General features: G+C 41.8%; 1 protein-coding gene across 1 annotated transcript in view; it reads left to right on the top strand.

Annotated features, from left to right (window-relative positions):
• The window catches only part of AGBL3 (ATP/GTP binding protein like 3), a 159722-nt gene that overhangs the window by 121426 nt on the left and 21516 nt on the right, over positions 1-16780 (top strand).

The following is a 16780-nucleotide window of genomic DNA, read 5'->3' as shown; positions in this document are numbered from 1 at the left end:
TAGTCTTTCACAACATGAGTATTGCGGAAGGGTTATACATAATGATACATACGTGGCCTATGTTGAATTGCTTGACTTCTTAGGAAGGGTGGGTGGGAAGGGAAGAGGGGAGAGAATTTGGAACTCAAAGTTTTAAAAATAGATGTTCAAAAGCAACAAAAAAAGTTTTTGCATGCAACTAGAAAATAAGATACACAGACAATGGGGCATAGAAATTTATCTTGCCCTACAAGAAAGGAAGGGAAAAGGGGATGGGAGGGGAGTGGGGTGACAGAATGGAGGGCTGACTGGGGAACAGGGCAACCAGAATATACACCATCTTGGAGTGGGGGGGAGGGTAGAAATGGGGAGAAAATTTGTAATTCAAACTCTTGTGAAAATCAATGCTGAAAACTAAATATATTAAATAAATTAAATTTTAAAAAAAGAAATGGAAATTCAGAATATGAACTTAAATAGAAAGTGCCATTTGAGCTGAGGTTTCAATGGAGGTAGTGAATCTAAGGTGCAGAAGTGAGGAGGGAGAACATTTATGGAATGGGTAATGGCAAAGATATGGCAACCTGAGTGTATCTGTGTGGGACGAGGGGGACAAAAAGAGGGAAGGGAGAAACTTGAAAGGATGAAGTGGAGCATAGTGAAACTTGTATTTTGGAAATAAGTTTCCATTATGAATACTGGAATGATATGGTTCTTCCCAAATGAAAGAAATATGTACAAAATTTATTGAGGGCCAATAGGAAATCTGTGCATACAATTGTGTGCAAGCAACATTTCTCCTGGGACGGACATCATTCTATCTAGCTCAGCAATATCATTAGCCTATTTTTCTATCATTCTTTACCATTGTCAGTCTTGTGATAATATTAGTCTTCTCCAGTGGAAGGTCGCATCAAAGGTGCCCTTGATATTTCTTTGGGTCACTATTTTGCCTTGCTTTTATAGAACCATCCTAGCCTCTTTCTGGGCTACACTCCACTGCAGAAGGAACAGTGATGGGGCTTATTTCCATTCTGTCTTTTCACAAAACTCCTTACTAACACAGAAAAGGGCTGGGGGGGGGGCCTCATTATGAGAAATCATATCACAGTCCTTGGTTATTTCTTTTTCTTTCTATTTCTTAGTAGCTTCTAGCAAATATCTATCTCCAGCTAAACATTATGAGGTGACCCAACCATGCTCATTGCATTTTCAGTTCAAATTACTCTCCAGATTGCTTTCATTGTCAGAAGCCTTGCTTCATTTGAGACAACTGCTTCCTAGTACCTAAGCCCAGCCTGTTTCCAGCTCCCATTTATGTTTGTCTTCTTCTATCATATTATAATAGCATAACCTTCTTCAGGAGCAACTAAGTGACACAGTGGATAGAGTGTTTTGGGGGGAAGTATACTAATAAACTTACTCTTTGATGGAATGCTGAATACTCCAAAAAAAAAAGAAAAATCAGGAAAAGCTGGATCAGGAACTACGGCAAGGGGACTGAACAGCCAGGATCCCAGACCAAAGAAATCAGGGATCTAGGATTTAAGAGAGAATCAAGGTGTCCAGATCACTGGCTAGGGCACCAGTCGCAAGAGTCTGACTTGGAGCCAAGAGCTTGTAGGGCCAGTAGCTCTTTATATACTCCCCTCCCGGCCCACTGCACCCAGGCCACACAGTAGTCTGAGCGTGAGGAGGCCTGAGAGCACAGGTGAAGACAAGTATGGAAGCTAGGCAGAATGAGGCAGTAAAGGATGGAGAACAAGGCACTTTTTGTCAGTCTCATGTGGTATTAATCTGTTAAACCTGATCATTCTTAACATTATTAAAGAGGCTTTTTTGGTCTTGTTTTTAATACAGCTGCTTCTGGGATAGACTATTATTCTTGATTTTCTCTTTTTCTGCCTAGCTGGAAATGCTTGCCTGGTAGCTAGGTAGTGCAGTGGATAGATAAAGCACTGGGTCTGGAGCAGAAGTTCAGATCTTCCCAGCTGTGTGACCCTGGGCAAGTCACTCTACTTGCCTCAGTTTCCTCATCTGTAAAATGAGGGTGACATAGCACCTACTTCTCAGGGTTGTTGTGAGGCTCAAGTGAGATAATAATTTTAAAGCACTTAGCACAGTGCCTGGCACATTGTAAGTGCTATGTGTTAGCTATAATTACTATTATTATTATCATAATTATTATTACTTATTGTTAGGTTATATGATACGATAAAGTTAGGTTAAGCAGGGAAGGGGGAAAAGTCCTGTTTCCTGGTTTATCCTGGACAACCTTGAATCCAGGGTTAGGGCAGGAGTTGTCCAAAACCTATTTAATAGCAGCCTTGCTAGTTACATGTGTGCCATACATAGTACCTGGACATAACTTATCATCCAAGCTATCTTTTCTCTCTATACCAGCAAAGTCAGCAAGGTTTGCGGTACATCTCCATTCAGTGTCATGTTAGCAACCTGACTGCTCTCTCCGATCCTGACCAAATTTCAGGCAAAAGCTCAGTTATTGACTGGTGTCTACACCTCATCTAGTGATGATGGAAATTCTTGAGGCAGAACCATGTTGTAATTCAAAACTCAATTGGAATATATTTGCTAGATAAAAACTAGCTTTCTAAATGAGGCGGGGATATGAGACTAGGAGTGGCTATAAAACGTGATTAATGCAATATTATATTTGACTTGTATTGATCATTACAATAAACTAAAGCAACAAGGATATAGTATACAGGCAGAACGCATTTTTCATCTATTCCTCTCATGCCATAGTTGATCTAAGACTAAATTATCTCATTGGATTCAAGTGACGTAAGTGACAAAATAAGATGTTGAGCACCTGCTAAGTTCAGTGCTTGAGTTTGTAAGAAGCTACAAAAGAAATTTAAGACATGGACCTCTGCCTTCAAAAAATTGGGGGTATAAATGTGGAAATAAAACTAACACTGAAAAATTCGAGAAAAGTTAAATGCTAAATGTCAATAAAAACAAGATTTAAGGAATATAAAAGAAATTTCCTAGAATAGGATAGAAGAGGATAGAATTTTAAGGCTGGAAGAAAACTTAGAAGTCATTTAGTCTAGGCTCTACTCCTTACCCCCATGCTCATTTCATAGATTAGGAACCTGAGACTGAGAGTAGTTAAGTAATCAAGTCAACATAGCCAGTTTCTGAGCTTGAAGTGACAGCAGATATCCAAATGGCAATGTCCTACGGGCAATTAGAATTATGACTGGAGTGCAGCTGAGAGTTCAGAACTAGAGATTTGGGAGCCATTCTTATAAAGATGAAGGTCATTACTGTTCAGGTAAAAGTTGGAATGGATTACTTCTTAGATCCCTTCCAACTATGAAAATCTGCAAGTTCTAAAACACTGAACCTTTTTCCCCTTAAGTACTCATTGGTTGAACTAATTTAACCAAACAAGAATTCCAAATCGGATAGAAGATGTATACAGATTACTGAGGAAAAACACATTATTGTTATTTGCCACTGGAAATCATCTCATATTTTTGTCAATGAGTTGGTAGTTGAAGTTATAAAAATGGACAAGTTTGCTGAAGAAATGAGATTCTTATGACCTTATGCGCTGTAGCAAATACCTAATGGAACATGAATAGGTCAGAGAAAGGTACAATTTGGACAAAAATTGACATATTTCATTTCTTTCCTAGACTAAATCCAGCCAGTTTTCCAGATATAAAGAAAAACATCTCACCACATGGACACCACTCAGAAAACATTTACTTTCGGTGCAATGGGGTATCATAAAAACAAATTCTACACAATAGTCTTGGTCAGTGTCCCTGACCTGTGAAAGGCAGAAGTCATTTGAAAGCTTGTCAGCTCTCAAAAGTTCCAAGATCAAGAAAAAAAATTGAGGTCTGGGTGACAAAATCTAAATACAAGAAACCTCCCAGAAGCAAATGGGAAAGCTTCCCGTCAGGCCTCAAGACGGATATTAATATTTTGAAAGAAAAATTCCTTAATCAAAGCATTCAACCAACAAGACTATACCCACACAGATCTCTACCAAGCTGAATGAGAAGCCAACCAATGCTTATTTGAAATTCCAACAGGATTATTCATCCAGCCTTAAGAAAACTGTTAGGGAAAATGTTCTGATTTGAAAATTGGATGAAAGACAGATGTGTGAAAAAAAGTTTGGCCCACTGCATTCTAAACTACAGGTTCTAGATACTTCATCTTCTTTGGTGGGTGGGACATCTTGTAGAAATTTAAAAAAAAATAAATCCACATAAAATTTGAATTTTCACAAAGAATATCCAATCTAGTTAGACCTACAGTGTCTGAGTAACAAAGTAATAGCAGGAAAGAATATCAAGCTCCAAATCGCTGGTTCTAGCCCTTCCCCCTGTGATATAGCTCTAATTCTCCAGCTGCAGGGCTTATATTGGTAGTTGCTTTGGTTCTCCAAGGAGTATGCTTCTCCCTCTTAACTTGGGAACTCTAGAACTTAAAATTAATTACCTAATAAGTACCACCTACCTCCTCACCATCCCTTCTCCCCATCCCACACACCCCCTGGAAGAATCCACTCTCTGGAATTCTGATCTCTGATTTGGGCTCAAAAAAATAAATTGAAAGACAAAAGATGGTGGCCAAGAGCTATAAAGGCAGGAGCTCCCCTTCAGGCTCACCCTAAACTAATCCTACGAATGGCCATTGTTGCTCTTGGGATGAGGGAGAGACCCAGAATCTACCCCCATAGCCTTGCTGAACTCTGATCTGGGAGTGAAGGAGAAATAAGTGGGTGTCTCGGCTCATTTTTGTTTACTACAGGGGGGAGAAGCATGGATTCCAGTAAACTCCTGTCTTCCCCCTCCCCCACATACTAGACTAATCATGTCAGAGGCAGCCCCAGGCACTGGGAAGTAATCAGAGTGTTTCCTGTGTATCTGATCACCTTTCTTTAGTGACTATAACCCCTCCCCACAAAAAAGATTAAAAACAATAGTATTGTATTATAAGGCATTTCACCACTGAAGAGACAGAATATCTTTTCTATTAATCAAGTTAACATGATTTCCTACAAATTAATAAATTTACCAGTAATGATATGTGTACCTATATAAATCACATCTGAGAGGTGACTGGAATATTGAATAGAGGGGTGGCCTCCAGGAGTTCAAGTGTCACCTCTGACAGATAGGTGACACATAAGTTAAATTTCCCAACATCTAAGAAAATAAGAATACTTGCTGCTCTGCATTGGTAGAGAGTTTCCTCCCCAAGAATTCAGAATTAAGGACAAAAGGGGAAAAAAAGATTGATCCAACCCATCAATCTGGAAGGGTTCTGAATGCCAAATGGAGGAATTTATATTTGATTCTGGAGGTAAGAGAGAGCCACCAGAGTTTATGCAAAGGGGAAGTAGAAGTCAGACCTGTGCTTTGGGAACATCAGTTTGACAACTGAAAGGAAGATGGACTGGGATGGACAGAGATGCGAGGGAGACCAAACAGCTGGCTATTGGAATAGTCCAGACCTGAAGGCATGAGGGCCTGCACCAGGGGGTGACAGTGTCAGAGGAGAGAAAAGGCCATATCCGTGTGAAGGGAGAAATGGCAGGACTTAACTGATTATATATGGGGTAGGAGAAAGTGATGTGAGAGTGATGTAGGTTCTGAGTCTGGGAGAAGCAGAGGATCAGGACTTTCGAAAGTAATAGGAACTTAAGAATAGGGGAGGGTTTGGGGAAAAAACAATGAGTTCACTTTTAGACATTAAGTTTAAGAAATACACGGGGCAGCCAGTTCAAGATGTTTAATAAGAAGTTGGAAATGTAACACTGGCAGTCAGGAGAGAGTTTAGGGTGGGATAAGTAGATCCAAGAGACTTCTTCAGAGAGATGATGAGATCACCAAGTGAAATAGTATTGAGGGACAAGAGGAGGACCCAACGGAGAGCCCTGGGGTACACTCGACACTCATGGTCAGTGGGCATGATGTGAGTGAAGATCCAACAAGAAGGAGTGGTCAGACAGATAGGAGAACCAAGAGACAGCAGCATCATGAAAACCCAAGAGACAGTGTCCAGAAAAGGAGGTTGATTGACAGGATTAATGGCTACAGAGAGATCAAGAAGGTTGAAGATTGAGAAAAGACCACTGGATTGGGCATTTAAGAGCTGGCTGGGAACTTTGGAGGCAGCAGTTTGGGTTGAATGATGAGGTTAGAAACCAGACTGTGATGAGTTAAGAGGAGAATGAGAGAAAAGAATGTGGAGGCACCTTTGTAGATGGTCTTCTCAGGTAGTTTAGCCATAAAAGGTAGGAGAGATAGTAAACAATGGTTAGTGGGACTGGATGGATCAAGCAACAATGGTTTTTTGATGATGGGGGTGACACGAGCATGTCTGTAGGCAGCAAGGAGGCAGCCAGTAGTCAAAGAGTAATTAATATTAGTGAAAGAGCAGGGATGGTAGAGGGAGTAATCTGCTGGTGAAGGGATGGAATGGGATTGCTTGGGCACACAGAGGCCTTAGCAAGGAGAAAGGCCGCCTCGTCTCTTCATATGGAACTATGATGAAGGAAGAGATAGTGACAAAGGGCATCTGGATGATGTGAGAAGTATAGAAGGAATAAAGAGGAAGATCTCAATTTTTTCAGTGAAATATGAAGAAGAGGGTGGGGAGGGGGATTGTGGGAAGTTTGAGGAGGGATAAAAAGGTTTAGAATAGCTGCTGCAGGGAGTGGGATAGTAAACTGACTGTTGTTGAGTCATTTTTCAGTCCTGTCCAACTCTTTGTGACCCCATTTGGGGTTTTCTTGGAAGATACTAGATTGGTTTGCCATTTTCTTCTCCAGCTCATTTTATAGGTGAGGAAACTGAGGCAAACAGGGTTAGTGACTTGCCCAGGGTCACACAGCTAGTAAGTGTCTGAGGCCATATTTGAACTTAGGTTCTTCTCACTCCAGAGTGGCACTGTGCCACCTAGCTGCCCATAAACTGATTAGGGAGGAGTAAAAGGCTTGCCTGTTCATAGTGAGGGCCCAGTTGAGATTATAGAACATAAACTTGTAGTGGACCCAGTCATCACAGTTTCAGTTTCATAACTTTCTCTGGCTTCCTTCAGCAGTATGTGAATAGGAGGGAAGAAAGAGGATGGTTGAAGTAATCCAAGGCTGGAATTTGGCAGGAGAAATCTTTGATAGGATAAAGGGGCAAGGGACTCAAGAGGACTGGGTAGAATTGATCTGGTTCACCAAGGAGTCAAGATGGGAAAGGGAGGAGAGTGTAGCTAATATAGGGATGATGGCCTGGGAAAGAACTGAAGGGTAGAAGAACTGTGGGTCACAGTACAAAGAATAGAGTTTGGAGTTGGAAGGGAGAGGAAAAAAGAAAACAGATTATGATCAGATAAAGGAATTTCAGAGTTCATTAACATGGATGTGGGATACTTCTGGATGTTGGCAAGATCAAAGGTGTCTCTATGTGTAGCTGTATTGGGGCGGAGGAGTAGGTCATGGGAAATGAGTAAGTTGAGGATTCTGAAGTTAGGGTGTTTGAGGGTGTGTCAATATGTATATTGAAGTCTCCTAGTGTGAGTACAGGAGTTGGGGAGGAGAGCCCTTGCTGGACTTGTTGAGGAAGGAAGGAGAGTGCTTTGGAAGTCTATAGACAATAGCTACCAGAATCTTGAATGTGATAAAGATGGAGTGAATGAATTTCAAAAGAGGAGAGGTTACCGAGAGAATGTGGTAAAGGGAGGACCTGGAAGTGGCAATGAGGAGAAACAAGTATGTAATCTGACTTCCCTACCACTATCAGCATGTTGGGAGGTATGAGTGGAAGGGTAGCCAGGGAAGCTGGGTCATCAGGAGGGAGCCAAGTCTCAATGAACCCAAGAAGATGGAGTGAACAAGAAAGGAAAAGGTTTAAGATGAAATCCAGTTTGTTGCCTAATAGGACAGGCTTTTCAAAGAGGTGGGGATTAGGTTTAGACTCAAAGGGGTAGGGAACCTGCAGCCTCAAGGCCACATGTGACCTTCTAGGTACTTGGGTGGGGCCTTTTAACTGAATGCAAGTTTTACAGAACAAATCCTTTTAGTAAGGGGACTTGTTCGGTGAAGTTTGGATTCAGTCCAAGGGTCACACTTGAGGACCTAGAGGGCCACATGTGGCCTTGAGGCCACGGGTTCCCCACCCCTGAAGGATGGGAATAAGGGAGCAGTCTGTGCAGGATGGAGAATGGGGGGGGCATTGAATAAAAGGAGGTCAGGCAATAGAGTCATTCTCTATCTTCCCATACATACACTAGTGAGTATAACCTACATCTGGTTATATAGGAGGGAAACTTTCTGGGGAAAACCTGCTCAGTTTTGCTGGGTAGGCGATTCTTGGTTTTAATCCTAGCTCCATTGACCTCCAGAATATCATATTCCAAGTCCTTCGATCCCTTAATGTAGAACTGCTAGATCTTGTATTATTCTGATTATGTTTCCACAATACTCAAATTGTTTCTTTCTGGCTGCTTGCAGTATTTTCTCCTTGATCTGGGAGCTCTGGAATTTGGTGACAATATTCCTAGGAATTTTCTTTTTGGGATCTTTTTCAGGAGGAGATAGGTGGATTCTTCCAATTTCTGTTTTACCCTCTGGCTCTAGAATATCAGGGCAGTTCTCCTTGATAATTTCTTGAAAGATGATATCTAGGCTCTTTTTTTGATCATGGCTTTCAGGTAGTCCAATAATTTTTAAATTATCTCTCCTGGATCTATTTTCCAGGTCAGTGGTTTTTCCAATAAGATATTTCACACCGTCTTCCATTTTTTCATTCCTTTAGTTCTGTTTTATAATATCTTGATTTCCTATCAAGTCACTAGCTTCCACTTGCTCCAATCTAATTTTTATGGTAGTATTTTCTTCAGTGGTCTTTTGGACCTCTTTTTCCATTTGGCTAATGCTGCCTTTCAAGGCATTCTTCTCCTCATTGGCTTTTTGGAGCTCTTTTGCCATTTGAGTTAGTCTGTTTTTTAAGGTGTTGTTTTCTTCAGTATTTTTTGGGTCTCCTTTAGCAAGTCATTGACTTGTTTTTCATGGTTTTCTCACATTACTCTCATTTCTCTTCCCAATTTTTCCTCTACTTCTCTAACTTGCATTTCCAAATCCTTTTTGAGCTCTTCCATGGCCTGAGACCAGTTCATGTTTCTCTTGGAGGCTTTTGATGTAGGCTCTTTGACTTTGTTGACTTCTTCTGGCTATATGTTTTGGTCTTCTTTGTCACCAAAAAAAGATTCTAAAGTCTGAGTCTGAATCTGAGTCTGTTTTTGCTGCCTGGCCATGTTCCCAGCCAACTACTTGACCCTTGAGTTTTTCGTCAGGGTATGACTGCTTGTGGAGTAGAGAGTACTTTGTCCCAAGCTTGAGGGTCTGTGCTGTTGTTTTCAGAGCTATTTCTACACAGCAAGCTCTGCCACACCAGCGCTCCTCCTCTCCCAAGAACCTTCAACCTGGACCATGACTCAAATCTGAGCAAGCTCTGCACTCCCACTGGGATCCGCCACTTATTTCCTCCCACCAGGTGGGCCTGAGGCCTGGAGCAACTGCAGCTGTAGTTCTGTAGCTGTACCACCTCTAATGCCCCTGGCGCTAGGGCCAAACTGCGAACTCCTTTCACTCTGTCCCCGCAGTTTTTTCCCACTAATCTTCTCTGTTGTCTTTGGTGTTTGTGGGTTGAGGAGTCTGGTAACTGCCACAGCTCACTGATTCAGGGCGCTATGCCTGTTCCACCCGGCTCCCAGTCTGGTTGGTCGGAGAGCAGCCGATGCTGGGCTCTGCTCCACTCCGCTCCAAGCACAGTGAGATAGACCTTACCCAGCGACCATCCAGGCTGTCCTGGGCTTCTTCAGTTCTAGAATTTGTTCAGAACCATTTTTATGAGTGTTTGGAGGGTCCTGGGGGAGAGCAAGTCCTTGCTTTCCAGCTGCCATCTTGGCTCCGCCACCTAGTTTTCACTTCTAACTAAAAGAAGTCGATTTAATGCAATAGATAGTAATTAGGTTTCTATTCTATACAAGGTGCTCTTAGTTTCTGGGTATTTGAGTGGGGGGAGGAGAGAATGGATGTGTAATTTCATCAGTCTCGGGACTGCTAGTATGGAAACTCCCTTCATTGATGCAGCTCAACAACTGTTCTCCAAATTGGAGAATTTGAGTTGCCTGGTGCACTGAGATAAAGTGACTTGCTGGTGGTTACACAGCTAGTATATATCAGAGACTAAACTTCAACTCAAGTCCTCCTTACTTCAAGGTTGGTTCTCTGTGCACTGTGCCATTATGCCTCTCATGTTAGGGGTTTATAAGGATGATAAATGACCCAGGTCCATGGCCTCAGAGATTTTACTGGGGAAATAGGACATGCACAGAAGCAAGTATGATACAAGGGAGAATGTCACAGAACAAGGGAAATATCCAAACAAAGTGTTCTAAGGAAATTTGAGGAGAGAGAAAGATCATCCCAGGGAGTCCTAGGAATGGAACATGGCTTTCTTTGATGCGTCAGGTAAGAGTGAGCAGAGAAAGATGGAGCAGCAGCCAAAACATAGAGTATATGAGGGTAAATCATATATAATAGGGTAGAAAGGTAAATTAGGGCCAGACTGTAGAGAACTTTAAAGGTCAGGTGAAAGTCTTTTCACTTTGGTTTAGCACAAATATAGGGGTCTCAGTCCTTCTTTTCATCATGTAGTCTGCTGAAGAAACTCATAAAATCATGTATTACAAGCTAGGTCATCTTAACTGGGCCCTCACTGAAGCAAAGCAATCGCTTTAAACACACACACACATCCCAATAAATTCATAATCCCACTTACCACAATGATGATTCCTAACCTATTCATCCCCTCCAATGGCATCCATCCTCATTATCTCAGCTGAGAATCTTGCCTCATACTTCATTGAAAAAATTGAGGCTATTCACCAAGAGCTCTCCCTTCTTTTCTTTTACTCACCTCACATCTTTCCCCCGACTATATCCTCATCTATGCATCTTTCATGAAGAGGTGGCCCTTTTCTTTGCCAAGGCCAATCCCTCTAAATGCACAAATGATCCTACCCCATTTTCTCCTACAAATTGTCTCCCCTATCACCCTACCTCATTCTCTGCCATCTTTATATACTGGTACCCTCCCTGATGCTTACAAATACACCTAGGTCTCCCCTATCCTTAAAAAAAACCCTCATTTGTTCCTACCATCCCTTCTAGCTATTATCCTATAACTCTTCTTCCTTTCATGGTTCACATCCTGGGGAAATCCATCTACAGCGGCTGCCTCCTTTCCTCTCACCTCTTCTAAACCCTCTGTAATTTGACTTCTACTTCATCATTCAACTGAAACTCCTCTCTCCAAAGTCTCCAATGTAATTGCCAAATCTAATAGCCTTTTCTCCACCCTGATTCTTCTTAACCTCTCTGCAGCCTTTGACACTATTAATTCCTTTTTTCTTTTGGATACTTCCTCATCCCTAGGCTTTGTCCAGATTCTCTTCCTACCTGTCTGACAACTCCTTCTCAAGAGGTCTTTCTCAGACCACTTTGCCGGCTCTTCCTCCAGATCACATCCACTAACAATGGGTGTCCCCCAAAGTCTATCTGTCTTCTCCCTTTGTACAGTCTCGCTTGGTGATCTCATCACTTCCAAAGCATTCAATTGTCTCTATGCAGATGGTTCAGGTCTATATATTCAGCCTTAATTTCTCTCCTAAACGTCAATCTCACATAACTGCCTTTTGGACATCTCTAACTGGATGTCCTGTAGGCATCTCAAACTCAAAACGTCCAAAACAGAATTCATTATTTCCCCCAAAACCATCAGCTCTCCTGAACCTCCCTATTACTGTCAAGAACACCACCATGCTCCTATTCACCCAGGCTCACAGCTCGGTGGCATCCTGGACTATTCTCTTGACCTGGCTTCACATAACCAATCTGTGGCAAATGTTGTTATTTCTACTTTCACAAGATCTCTGGTATGTCTCCCCTTCTCACCACCCCCACTGCCGTCACCCTGGTACAGCCTTAATAACTTTATTCCTGCACCACCGTGACAGTTTTCTACTTGGTCTCACTGCCTCAATTCTCTCCCCAGTCCAATGCACCCTTCACTCAACTGCCAAAGTGATCTTCCCAGAGTGCAGGACTGGCTGCTTCATTCCCTCCTACTCAAAAATTCTAGTGGCTCTCCATCCACAGGATAAAACAGAAAATTCTCTACTGCCTCTTAAAGTCCTTCACAACCTGGCCCCTTCCTAGCTTTGCAGGCTTCTTGTGCTTTCCTTCCTTCTACATTCTTCATGATCTAGCGACGCAGGGCTTCTTGCTGCTCCTTGCAGATGACATTTCATCTCTCAGCTTCCATGATTTTTCACCAGCTGAACCCCCAGCCTGAAATGCTCTCACCTTCTTGATCTCCACCACTTAGATTCTTTTTTGTTGTTACTGTTCGGTCATTTTTCAGCGATCTCCAACTCTTTGTGACCCCATTTGGACTGGTTTGCCATTTCCTTCTCCAGCTCATTTTACAGAAGAGGAAACTGAGGAAAACAGGGTTGAGGGACTTGCCCAGGGTCACATTTTTAGTAAGTGGTTAGATTGGAACTCAAAAAGATGAGTCATGCTGACTCGAGACCCAGCACTCTACCCACTGTGCCACTTAGCAGCCCCCTACGTTCCTTGGCTTCCTTCAAAATTGAACTCAATTCTCAGCTTCTGCAAGAGTCCTTTCCCACTCCCTGCCCCCCACTCACCCCCTTCACTGACAGCGCATTCCACCTGAGATGACCTTCCATGTACTTTGTATATATCTTGTCTATACATAGTTGTTTCCCCCATTATAATAAAATCTCCTTGAGGGTGGGGACTGTGTTTTTGCTTTTCTTTGTATCTCTAGAGCTGAACACGGTACCTGGCACATAATATGTATAAGTACTTGTTGACTGGCTGACTTCTAAAATCTAAGCCCTCATGCTCTAATCGGATCTGATATTTACGGTCTCCTCCCACACCCTAGAAGAGTCCTTCTAGACCTGATCACCACAGGACCTGGGAGAGAAGTGAAGAGTTCTGTGTTTACCCTTAGCTTTCCTGAACATGAAAGGCCCCTCCCTACCCGATTTGCAAAACTCTTTCCCCTGAGTTTCAGGTCCCCTACCCTAATTTGTCCAGTGCTTTCTTCATCCTCTAGTAACTATTATATCTAGTCCCCTAGAAGCTGTCTCTCCCATTCTTGACCTCTACATCCTCCTAATAATGAAGCAATTCTGCCAGCTGTTTGTAAAAGCCAGTTTTGCCTTTATTCATAAATTTGGTTTCTGTGTTCTGACCCTAGACTGGAATCTAGGACCTATTCCTCTCTCTGGAGGCTATAGGGTGTAAGTTGCCAGGATGTCCTTCTGATCTCTTCCTACTCAGATATGCTCTGGTAGTAGTCCTAAAAAGCTACTCTCTCTAAACTTCCTGGGCTTCTAATTCACTAATTAGGGCAGAGAGCTAGGTGACACAGTGAATAGAGTGCTGGGCCTGGAATCAGAAAGACTCATCTTCCTGAGTTCAAATCTGGTTTCAGACACTTACTAGCTGTGTGACCCTGGGCAAGTCACTTAACCTTGTTTACCTCAGTTTCCTCATCTGTAATATGAGCTGGAAAAGTATCAGTATCTCTGCCAAGGAGGGTCACAAAGAGTTGGACACGAGTGAAATGACTAAACAACAAAAGACACACCTTGGGGACAAAAGCAAAATATCACTCTTTCCATATTAATCCCATTGTCCGAATTACATCACACAGAATCTGAGAGTTAGAAGGAACCTTAGAGTCTGTCTAATTGAACTCATACTTGACCAAGAATCGATTCTATGACATCCCTAGCAAATGGCTATCCAGACTCTGCTTGAAAATTTCCCTTGAAGGACCCATGACAAAGCAGTTCATTTCACTTTTGAATAGTTCTAAATACCGGGAATCCTGTTTTTCTAAATATGCCCCTCTGTAACTTCCACCCACTCCTCATTCTGCCAGCGGAGCTAAGAGGAACAAATATAATCCCTCTTCTATGTGACAGCCCTTCTAATCCTTAGAAACAACTAGCGTATCCTTCCCTCCCCTTTCCCCTCTTCCCCTGCTTAAGTATTTTCTTCTCCAATGGTCTTCAACCACAATGGTGAACATATAAGACGCAGTCTTAACAAGGCAGACTGCAAAAAGAATAAGGCATCATGTTGCCATCTTTGCCATTTAATCCATAAAATATTTCTGCAGATGTGGTGATGTGGAATGGTAGGTAACCTCAAGAAGGATGTCTAATAAATTCATGCATGTTTCTAGTTGTGGTCTTTGAACTACAATTAGACTGTACCCAATAAATCAAAGTACTAGAGCCAGACAGTTGAAAAAAATTGACCCTAAAGGGGAATTTCATGGTCCTATTTTTGAGTAAGCACATATTATTTTCTCATAATTGTTATGGTAATTAGGGTGGGACTTTTTTACTGTTCTCGTTTGGAATGCTGAGATAATCAAGTACCTTTGATGAGTTTTGTTTTTCAAAAATAATGGCAAGCAAAGTAGACTTTTTGTTGTTTTTGTTTTGGAGTGCTTCTCCACACTAAGGAATCTTTGATTGAATTGGGAGTCTTTGATGACCTGCTTACATCAAGAGAAGGCCTAGTTCACATGGATTTGAGTCATGTGGTTGTGATGCCCTTTGACCCTGAAAAAGTATATATAAACTCAGAGGTTAATGTTTTTGCCTTTGGGGACTCACTCATTGAAAGAGTGTTGGTGTGGAGACTGGGTAGCCGTTAAGGAACCCCCTCAGCTTTGAAAAAACCCAGATATTAGTGCTTCTCTCTCTAGTTAACTATGTGTTGTGATTTGGTCAGATAGAAATCTGTCTATTGATCTGTTTATATTGTCTCTATTTGTAGTCTCTGTTTGTATACTCTCTGAAGTTCAGGGTGCTGGCTTTTCCCCCTCCACTAAGTGAATTATATGTTTATATATGTTTGATTAAAGTGAGATTGTAAACCCCTTAAAATTACTTTTCTTAGAGGGCTGGCAGCCCTCCTGTATGCTGGTGTCATTGGTCTTACGCCCCCACAGCAGATGCTAGTAGTGTTGTTGTTACGATAGTATAAGATGATAATCATTTGTACAAAGCAAAAAGCATTTTACAAATGACCTGGGCAAGTCATTTAACCAATGTTTGCCTCTGTTTCCTCAACTGTAAAATGGAGGATAATAAAAGCACCTACCTCCCTGGTTTGTCATGAGGATCAAATGAGATAATATGTGTAAAGTACTTAGCATAGTACCTGGCACATAATAGATACAATATTTCTTTCCTTCCTTCCTTCCTTTCTTCCACTTTCCTTCTTTTCTGCCTTCCCTCGTGTCACAAATAAAATTTCAGGAGACAATATGGGGATGAAAGATCAATTTATTAATTAGACCAGCCAATAATCAATAAATTGATGGTCAGTTGTCTCTCTTGATAACCAAAGACAAAAAGGCAAGATCTTCAGGAACCTTAAATGCCCATCAGTCTTCCAAACTGCATAGTATTCAGAACTCCCCAGGCAAAAAAAAGGCAACCCTAATCGGTAGATAACTTAATGAGGAGGTGGGCTAAGAGTCCTCAGCACCTCCCCATTACTTCATTTTTTGAGAGGAGGAGGTCTGCTGAAAATGTGGTCTAGTCATGAGGTTTGAGCCCCCTCTAGCAATTTGGGTACCCCATCAGGATCTCTCTGGCTGGGTAGCATCAACCAGCTCAGTTTGGCTTCTGTTTACAAGGTACAAAAGCCAGGGTCCCATAGGGGTGGGACCCAGCCCAAATTAGTTAAGGAGCAGATGCCTTGGGGGTTTGAAATGATCACATTACCCTTCAGAGACTGATCTTTTCAAGAGTGGGGTCTTGACAAAATAGGACGAAAAAGCTCACAAATTAATAATTGGTTATTAACATAAAAATATAATATTCCCCTCATTCCCAACATTACTCAAGATAAGATAAAAGGTATTTTATCCTCATTTTGGAATGAAGGAAAATGTTTCAGAAAATTTAGGAACGAGAACTCCAGAATATGTTTTAAGCTAAGTCAACGTTCTAACCAAAAGTCCATATCACCCCCTCTGCTAAGACTTAGATCACCTGAAAAAAGGGGGTCTTCTTTAACAAAAATAACCCTTGTACAACACCATAATTCAGATTTCAATGCTTATTGCCATAATATCCATCATTGTTATAACAGGTTAGTGTGAGAAGGGATGGATAATATATGTCATATGTCATATATATGCCACATGCCTCCTCTTTCCATAGAAAAAGATATTTTGACTGGTAAGTGCACAAAATATTGCCATAAAGCATCGACATGCGTTGTGTAAACCTGAGTAGGCATTTGGGTTTGTCTCATTGGAAACTGATATGGTTATAAAAAACATGCAGAAACTGGCTTATGTCTGATTAAGGAAGCATGATGGAGTGGACAGAGAGCCCGGCTAGGAGGCAAAAGGTCTAGGCTCAAGTCCTGCTCTGACTCATACTGGCCTTATGACTCTGGTTGTTGTTCGGTTGATTAGTCATATCTGATTTTTCATGACCTCACAAGGGGTTTTCTTGGCAAAGATACTGGAGTGCTTTGCTATTTCCTTCTCCAGTGGATTAAGGCAAACAGAGGTTAAGTGACTTGCCCAGGGTCACACAACTAGTAAGTGTCTAAGGTCACATTTGAATTCAGGTCTTCCTGAGTCCAGGCCCAGTGGTCTATCCACTGAGCCACCCA

Source organism: Trichosurus vulpecula, chromosome 5, assembly GCF_011100635.1.
Source record: "Trichosurus vulpecula isolate mTriVul1 chromosome 5, mTriVul1.pri, whole genome shotgun sequence".
Classification (NCBI taxonomy): domain Eukaryota; kingdom Metazoa; phylum Chordata; class Mammalia; order Diprotodontia; family Phalangeridae; genus Trichosurus; species Trichosurus vulpecula.
This window is presented reverse-complemented; position numbering and strand designations above follow the sequence as displayed.